The sequence below is a fragment of the Aegilops tauschii genome, chromosome 3 (assembly GCF_002575655.3).
Source record: "Aegilops tauschii subsp. strangulata cultivar AL8/78 chromosome 3, Aet v6.0, whole genome shotgun sequence".
NCBI lineage: Eukaryota > Viridiplantae > Streptophyta > Magnoliopsida > Poales > Poaceae > Aegilops > Aegilops tauschii.
In genome coordinates, this window is record NC_053037.3 from 621,513,878 (window position 1) to 621,523,901 (window position 10,024).

A 10,024-nucleotide genomic window follows, 5' to 3' on the forward strand; every position below is an offset into this window, starting at 1 on the left:
AGAAAAAAAAAACCGGTTCAGGAGCTTCTAAAAGGTTCCCAAAACCGAAAAAAAACCGGCTAGGAATATTCATAGAAGGTTCCCAAAACCGATAGGGTTGGAACGCTTAACAGGCCGGCCCGCCCTCCAGCGGTCGGTCGATAGGCGGCAGTGCGAAACCCCTACTGTTTGCTGCAGAGCGAAGCAAATAGGGTTTTTCCTCGCGTTCAAGTCGAGGCAGCTGCACATGGGCTGGCCCAGGTTCGCTGGAGGGCACATTCTAAGTTTTACTTATACGTTTTCTGTTTTTGCTTCTTTTATTTTTCTACTATTGTTTATACTTGAAAATATTCTAAATGTATATATTACAGAAAGAACTCTTCAATAAACATTTTAAAAATGTTGAATGAGTATTTAAAAAATATTGAACAAGTATTTAAAAAATGTTAAACACGTATTTGAAAAAATGTTGTACAAGTATTTGAAGAAATGTTGATCATGTACATATAAATATTGAATAAGTATTCGAAGAAACTTCAAAAATGTTGTACTGTTAGGGCATTTCCTGTCTTTGTGTTTTGGTGATGATGACAACTCACTTTGTGGTCTCGGAACACACCCTACTATTATTGGGTTCCGCATTGACGTCTCCGATATGATAACATGTTGTGTCGCCTAACCAACAAACATAACAAGGAAAAGGTATTTGAAAAATGATAGGCATTAAATCTCCTTGCATAAAATAATGAATTGTTCGTGGCTTGAGCCCGCAGGAGGAGGATTTGAGCCCGCAAGTTCGCCCTCCTTCTGTGATCTTTGCGGCCTGTAAGTGGTGGGGTACCTTGGTGCCTTGGTGTTGGCTCGTAGATAGGTTAGAATTAGGGTGTCGTGGTGGTATGTAGTTGATGGTTGCGGCGGCTTGTTCTTATCAAATCAATTTTTTAATTCATGCATTCATATATAGTGTCGTACAATGTGATCACTTTCTTGTTAAATTTATCATGTGTCAATTTTTGTTGGTACACAGTTATATTTTTTGTTTTATTCAGAGAGAGAGAGAGAGAGCATGTGCAGGTACATACTTGTATTTTTATTACCCCAACAAGAAAAAAAAAAGAAGTGGTTTCTTTTTTTTTCTTCCTTAGATTATATTTTTTTCTTTACTCCCTTAGATTAGATTGAGATTGAGAAGAAGTCATTTCGCATTTTGAAAAAGGACTTTGGACTTGTCCCCTCGGCAAAGAAAAAAAAAGAAATGAAAAAGGCGATGGATTGATCGTAAGAAAGAGGAGCCAACGCCGGCCCAACGATGCTACACTCACGGACAGCTTTCTACAGAATTAGAGCTACGGGCTGACGCGGAAACACATGATTGGAAATTAAGAAGAGGGAGTAGGTCCACATGAAAAGCAGGGGGGAGGAGATTGGTGAAGATGTAGTGCGTAGGTTGTTTCCGTAGAGATTTTCCGTGAGTGTATCATTTTCGACGCCGGCCGGGAGAGAGAGGTGAATTCGCGCCAGTCTGTCTATTTTATACGCGCACAAGAAAACGTATATATAAATGGACCTGTGATGAGCTGCTAGTGCTTGATGCATACATACCGCAGTAGCTTAGCGAGCAAAAGAGCATCCCATCCGATCCCTCCTCACATCAGCTTTAGACAAGACGTGGTTAACGCAAGTCAAGACGGCGAACCTGCTCACATACACATAGTATCTGGCACTCCCAAGTATGTTGAGATTCAAACACATCTCGGTTGCTGCCTTTCTTCATTCACTGGAGCAAGGCAACGCAAACACATGCATGGAGATGGAGGGTCATCATTAAACGCCAACAAGTGAGTAGAGCACTACACTAGTTAGGATGCGTTTGGTTGTATTCTCATCTCAGCATAGTTGTTCCCTCTTTATGCATGCTCATCTCACCACCCCTCTTCATGCATGCTCTCCTCATGCATGTTTCTAGTGTATTTGTGTTAAACTAGTGTGGACTCATGCATAGGTATGTAATCAGATTGGATCGGATAATGCCTTTACCATATCCTTTACCATACTTTTTTGTCGGATTCAGAGCGGAGCAGATATTGATCGAATGCGGATTATATCGGACTACAGATTCGGAATGGACTCCGACCGGAAACGAACAAAAAATATCGGGTGGTATGTACAAAGAAACATGAACTTATTTCTACTTTGCAAACAATATGCAAACATCCTTTCTTTCTGTGAACTTGTGCATTTCTGAACAGACCTTTTGCCAAGAATTTACTTCGAAATGTCTCCCCAACTTTGACACAGAAATTGGCCTTCAGGTAGCAGACGAAACAGAGCCGTATCCTGTCCAGTTCAAGTACGCTAAAAAAACAATGGAACAACTTGGATTTACGACAAGTGAGAGATATTTGTAAGGGCAACCGCCTGAAGTTAGGAGATGCGTGTCTCTTTGAAAGAAATGAAGTATGGCCTGAGGATGTCGATGGTCCATCTGATTCGGTCGGAAACAGAGGTGTAGCTTAGACGACATTTAGATTTGAGGTGTAGCTGCCGAAAAAGTTATCTTTAAGCATTGTTTACGTTCTTGTAATGAAGCAGCTCATGTGCTAGCGAATTTTAGTTTATGTAACATGTACTCTCTTAGTTGGTTGGATGAGCCTCTTGGCCGTTTGGTTATTTTTTTCCTACTCAATAAAGCTAGTCAACTCCGTCTATGTTGTCTCAACATAGCTTGTCCCAAGCCCGGGTAAAGGAGGAGGGTTGTGATAGGCTTGGCGAGCCAACGTAAAACTCGCCACTCTTATGGAGATGAAATCCACAAGGTTTTCGTTGGGGCGTAACCCTCTCAGCGGCGCGCCACATCGAAACCCGGGTGTGGTGGAAAATGGGCAAGGGCCGGGCCGTCACCCCCCTGGTGGCGCGCCGTATCTTGATCCGGATACGGTGGCAAGTGAGCGAGGATTGGGTCACCGCATCTTAGTGGCGCGCTAAATCGGCGCCCGGATGTAGTGGAAAATGAGCAAGGGTAGCAAGGGTCTACGCATTTGACTCGACGAGTGCGAAGGGTAAGGAAGCTAGCCGAGCATAGGAAGATTCACTTAGGTAGCTGGAACGTAGGGTCTCTGACAGGGAAGCTTCAGGAGCTAGTTGATGCAGCGATGAGGAGAGATGTTGATATCCTTTGCGTCCAAGAAACCAAATGGAGGGGACAGAAGGCGAAGGAGGTGGAGGATACCGGCTTCAAGCTGTGTTACACGGGGATGGCTGCAAACAGAAATGGCGTAGGCATCTTCATCAACAAGAGCCTCAAGTATGGAGTGGTAGACGTCAAGAGACGTGGGGAAAGGATTATCCTGGTCAAGTTGGTAGTTGGGGACTTAGTTCTCAATGTTATCAGCGCGTATGCCCCGCAAGTAGGCCACAATGAGAACACCAAGAGGGAGTTCTGGGAAGGCCTGGAAGACGTGGTTAGGAGTGTACCGATTGGCGAGAAGCTCTTCATAGGAGGAGACCTCAATGGGGGGGCTTTGGCTATGGAATCAGGAATCAAGAAGGAGAAATGTCTTAAGCTTTGCTCTAGCCTACGACATGATTGTAGCTAACACCCTCTTTAGAAAGAGAGAATCACATCTGATGACTTTTAGTAGTGGCCAACACTCTAGCCAGATTGATTCATCCTCTCGACAAGAGAAGATTGGCGTGCATGCCTACACTGTAAGGTGATACCTGGCGAGAGTGTTGTACCTCAGCATAAGCTGGTGGTTGCTAACTTCCGCTTTTAGATTCGTGTCCAGCAGGATAAGCATGCCAAAGTTGCTAGAACGAAGTGGTGAAAGCTCAAGGGGGGGGGGGTAGCTCAGGCGTTCAAGGAGAGGGTCATTAAGGAGGGCCCTTGGGAGGAAGGAGGGGATGCAGGCAATGTGTGGATGAAGATGGCGACCTGCATTCGTAAGGTGGCCTTGGAGGAGTTTGGAGTGTACAGGGGAAGGAGAAGCAAAGATAAGAATACCTGGTGGTGGAATGATGATGTCCAGAAGGCGATTAAAGAGAAGAAAAATTGCTTCAGACGCCTATACCTGGATAGGATTGCAGACAACATAGAGATGTACAAGATGGCGAAGAAGACCGCAAAGCGAGCTGTGAGTGAAGCAAGGGGTCGGGCATATGAGGACCTCTACCGACGATTAGGCACGAAGGAAGGCGAAAGGGACATCTATAATATGGCCAAGATCCGGGAGAGGAAGATGAAGGATATTGGTCAAGTCAAATGCATCAAGAATGGAGCAGGTCAACTCTTGCTGAAGGACGAGGAGATTAAGCATAGATGGCGGGAGCACTTCGACAAGCTGTTCAATGGGGAGAATGAGAGTTCTACCATTGAACTGGATGACTCCTTTGATGAGACCAGCATGCATTTTGTGCGGAGAATCCAGGAGTCTAAGGTCAAGGAGGCTTTAAAAAGGATGAAAGGAGGCAAGGCGATGGGCCCTGATTGTATCCCCATTGAGGTGTGAAAAGGCCCCGAGGACATAGCGGTAGTATGGCTAACCAAGTTTTTCAACCTTATTTTTCGGGCAAACAAGATGCCAGAAGAATGGAGACGAAGTATATTAGTACCAATCTTCAAGAACAAGGGGGATGTTCAATGTTGTACTAATTATCATGGAATTAACCTGATGAGCCATACAATGAAGCTATGGGAGAGAGTCATTGACCACCGCTTAAGAAGAATGACAAGCGTAACCAAAAATCAGTTTGGTTTCATGCCTGGGAGGTCGACCATGGAAGCCATTTTCTTGGTACGACAACTTATGGAGAGATACATGGAGCAAAAGAAGGACTTGCATATGACGTTCATTAACTTGGAGAAGGCCTATGATAAGATATAGAGAAATGTCATGTGGTGGGCCTTGAAAAAACACAAAGTCCCAACAAAGTACATTACCTCATCAAGGACATGTACGATAATGTTCTGACAAGTGTTCGAACAAGTGAGGTCGACACTGATGACTTCCCGATTAAGATAGGACTACATCAGGGGTCAGCTTTGAGCCCTTATCTTTTTGCCTTGGTAATGAATGAGGTCACAAGGGATATACAAGGAGATATCCCATGGTGTATGCTCTTTGCGGATGATGTGGTGCTAGTTGACGATAGTCAAACGGGGGTAAATAGGAAGTTAGAGTTATGGAGACAAACCTTGGAATCGAAAGGGTTTAGTCTTAGTAGAACTAAAACCAAGTACATGATGTGCGATTTCAGTACTACTAGGTGTGAGGAGGAGGAGGTTAGCCTTGATGGGCAGGTGATACCTCAGAAGGACACCTTTCGATATTTGGGGTCAACGTTGCAGGAGGATGGGGGTATTAATGAAGATGTGAACCATCGAATCAAAGCCGGACGGATGAAGTGGCGCCAAGCTTCTAGCATTCTCTGTGACAAGAGTGCAACAAAAACTAAAAGGCAAGTTCTATAGGACGGCTGTTCGACCCGCAATGTTGCATGGCGCTGAGTGTTGGCTGACTAAAAGGCGACATATTCAACAGTTAGGTGTGGCGGAGATGCGAATGTTGAGATGGATGTGTGGCCACACAAGGAAGGATAGAGTCCGGAATGATGATATATGAGATAGAGTTGGGGTAGCAACAATTGAAGAGAAGCTTGTCCAACATCGTCTGAGATGGTTTGGGCATATTCAGCGTAGGCCTCCAGAAGCTCCAGTGCATAGTGGACGGCTAAAGCGTGCAGAGAATTTCAAGAGAGCTCGAGGTAGATCGAATTTGACATGAGAGGAGTCCGTTAAGAGAGACCTGGAGGATTGGACTATCACCAAAGAACTAGCTATGGACAGGGGTGCGTGGAAGCTTGTTATCCATGTGCCAGAGCCATGAGTTGGTCGCGAGATCTTATGGATTTCACCTCTAACCTACCCTAACTTGTTTGGGACTAAAGGCTTTGTTGTTGTTGTTGTACTCAATAAAGCTAGTCATGATGGTCTTTCCTTAAAAAAGAAAAAAGAGCTGACTATTGAACAACTTCGACTCATTCCATTCAGATGACTTGTACTCCCTCCGTTCCTAAATATTTGTCTTTCTAAAGATTTCAACAAGTAACTATATACGGAGCAAAATGAGTGAATGTACACTCTAAATATGTCCATATACATTCGTATGTGATAGTCCATTTAAATTTCTAAAAAGACAAATATTTAGAAACAGAGGGAGTACTAAGTAGCTGTTAAACGACTTTGTAGCATGCATGTACTGTAATTTACTCTGCCTCTAGCTAGTGTAGTGCTCTACTCACTTATTGAAATTAGCCACAGAGAGAGAGAGAGAGAGCATGCATACAGAAGAGGAGGCAGTCGCGGCTGGGGCGCTTGTCCTCACCATACTTGGCAGGCTTCCAACTCCCAATTCGCCATTACCCAGGTTAGTTTTGTGCATCACGTCAATATTAGCCTCAAGCTTCGATAGCTGCCATCAAAAGGAGATGCATCAAGGCATGTTAGATTTCAGGTTCTGTGTTCAAACAAAATAATCATGTTGGCATCAGCATAACAAGGACTTCAAGGGCAGAATATATTGGATCTAGGAGCTGAAAACAACCCCTCAGGCTGGACTATTTGGGCATATATCTATCTTTAAACCCGACTGAAGCACATCTAATTATCCAAAGTTGATTGATTTACATGACTCAACTCCAGGCACAGGAACCTTTCTCCGGCGAATCACATATAATATAAAACAATAGTTGTTTGTTCACCAAACGAGGATCAGCAAGTTGTACACAAACGAGTATATACAAGTAAGTTGCACTAAAACATTTCCCTGAAAAATATTTGAGTCGAGTTGAGAAGTTGAATTTTCACCACGGTTGAGAAGATTGCTGCTGTGTGACAATAAATAGGTATGAAGATTGCACCAAGTCATGAAAGCGACTGAAGCAGTTACAGTGAATAAACTATCAAAGACATAACGATCCTATAATTATTCAGTCATGTTAATTAAACTCAGAATTTAGTTGCCCGACACAACTGACAAGTAAAACTTGACACCATCACGAACAATTAGAGACCACAAGGGAAGAAGGGGAGGAACAGATAAACAGTTCTCGCCTGGCTGGAGGAGAGGCCCTGGAGCATACTATCCCGCACCTCAAGGTTTTGATCTGGAGTGAGAAGTCCGGTGAATCCGCACACTCCTTGACAAAGATGTGTGCCACTCCATGGCTTCCTTGCCCATCATCTCAGCCATCAGGGACCAGCCGTATCTCAGGATCTTCCCTGCACCTCCATGCCTGCAATTCTGCAACGGTCCGCACCAAACAACACACCATCAGCCATGGAATGAATCCGGCTAAGGATATTATCACACGATAAAACATGAGAAATAATCAAGATAGATATCAAATCCAGCCATCTAGTAACCACTCGGCAATCTAAGATACAACAAAAAACCAGCCATGTTGAATGTTTTGTGGCAGTCTGGTACATAAGCAAATTTATTTGTGATCATATTCCTGCATCAATACAGCAACTCAAAACCAAATTAAAACAACAGCCGTTTGTTCACCAAAAGAAGATCAGCAAGTTGTACACCAATGAGCCAATATATACCAGCAAGTTGTATTTCCAGTCAGGGAACAAACTAGTGAATTGCTAGTTGCGCAAGAGATGAGATGGTGGACTACAGATTATGCTTGCTAACAGATTCATTTATTAGATTTGGCTGCGCTTATGGTCTTCACACACAGGCGCGAGATTTGACTGACCTGAAGGAGACAAGGGCATACCACGGCCCGGACGTCATCAAGCTACGACCAGCTGCTTGTTACCAGTCCTCTGTGCCACAAGGACGACCAGAGGGCATCAGAACAGGCCTGCCAGATAAAATTGAACGGGATTAGGGGCTGCTACTAATTGCCTTACACACAACATCTAGCAAGGTCTAATCTGGTTGCTTTCACACAAGGGCATACCTCTACGCTCTACAGCCTCCAGGAGGGGCTGCTGCTACAGCTCGTCAGGCGGTGGTCTTCACTGTCTGACGGTGCTGGCACACCCGGGTAGGCACTTGACCGGCAGCTTCTACGATGCTGCTGCGGAGGCATCGACGAGTTGGAGATGTTGCTGCTGCTGCGAGTTACAACTCTCCCCATTCTCCAGGTTATTTTAGTCCATCACGTCCATCTTAGCCTCAAGAAGTCAAGAGTTTCGCTAGCTTCCGTCAAAGAAATGTAGATTTCAGGTATGCGTAAAAAAAAATCTGTATGTTCGCATTGGCACAACTACAGAAATTTCAAGCGCATAATATATGAGATCTAGGAGCTCAAAAGGACCCCTGTCGGACTGGCATCCTCCACCTGTTCCACGACCAGCCCTGCTCTGCAGAGAGAGAGAGAGAGAGAGAGAGAGAGAGAGAGAGAGAGGGAGAGAGAGAGGGAGAGAGAGAGAACTTCTTTTTGAGAAATGGAGAGACACACACACAGAGAGAGAGAGAGAGAGAGAGAGAGAGAGAATTGGACCAGCCCTGTTAGGTCCCTTTGTGGTTGCAGGATATTACTATTTAGGCACATAAAATTGGACGAAAGAACATGAAAAGCATCCAGTTCTTTACTTCTTTTTGAGAAATGGAAAGATGATAGATTGAGAATCATATGCGGAGGAAAGGAGCAATCGTCGATAGCTTTTTCTTGCAAGAAAATATGTATAATTGTTGAAGCATCTATAGGCCAGAGCACAGTTTAAATTCCTGTGCACCTTTGGGAAAAAGTAATGCCTTCAAACCAGTTCAATAGCAAATATAATACACGCCCTTTCAGAATAAACAAAATCAAGTTAATAATTCCTATTGTTTGATGGATGCATGGACTACATATCCTCAATGAAGCTACCTTTTCCAATGAGTTCTATTCCAGATGATCACCTTTGCATTGGTCGTCCATGCCTTACCCTAGCTGTGGATGGGACACCATCAGTGCTATGGATGCAACGGACAGGTCCAACAAACTAGAGATATGGACACAACAAAAAGACCCAGAAATTGTGGGCAATACTCCAGAATGGCTCTGTGCTCAGACAATCAAACTAAAACTACCGGGAAGGTGATTCAAGAAAGAGAATTATATTTGTTAGGAGCGAAATGTGGAAAATTTCTTGTCACTGACATCTTCCAACGTGTGTACACTGCCGACCTCCAAACTGGGATAAAGGAGAAGGTGGTGGATTGGCCACGCGAGCATCTAATCGCTGGGGAGGCCGTGTCCTTGGAGATGGATTGATTGATGATCTTTGTTTCTCGGCTTGGTACCAGGTATAGCGTCATTATATATGCGTATAGTGTTTTGGTATGTACTGCTAGAGAAATTATATATAGTACTACATATTTGAGGAACTGTGAGGGTATTAGCTATGTTGATTTAGTGTTTATTATGTTACTTAGTTGACCGCATCATGCCACTGCTTTCTGTTCACTTGTTAATTTTGTTTTCTGTTTTCTGTTAGCGTCATTCTATACATGTTTGTTGTTTCTTTATGTACCATTAAACAAATTATCTTACTACATTTTTTAAAAAGGGAATATATTAATATCGCGAAGATACCAATTACACTCAGTCTCTGCACCTACAAGATGTCACAAAGACATCCAGGATGCACACAGCCAAAGGAGAAAATGAAAAGAAAGAAAGAAAGGTCCTGCCACAGCAATCGACTCCTCTCAACAGCAGCACACCTAGCACCACCTAATATAACACCCGGAAAACATAAAAGGTCTCCAAAAGCAACGCCTTCAAGAAGGAAATAGTGCACAACCGCCATCGTTGCCCGATCAAAGATCTTAGGTTTTCACCCTGGAGAAAGTCCGCGCTCTCAAAACAATTCCTTCAGCAAGGCAATCGCCAGGCACAACCAATGAAGGTCAGACCTTAGGTTTTCACCCTGAAAGTCATGACTCGGCACTCGAGGAGTACCACCAAAAATGACATCCGCCAGTGTTGCCGCCTCCACTTATCATTTGCTGCTCCTGAGAGTTATCTGACACCTGGCTGA

General features: G+C 44.0%; 1 pseudogene; it reads left to right on the forward strand.

The window, feature by feature from the left end:
* Positions 1-2,431: 2,431 nt before the first annotated feature.
* LOC141021107 (uncharacterized) lies at positions 2,432-5,469 on the forward strand (annotated as a pseudogene).
* The last annotated feature ends 4,555 nt before the right edge of the window (positions 5,470-10,024 follow it).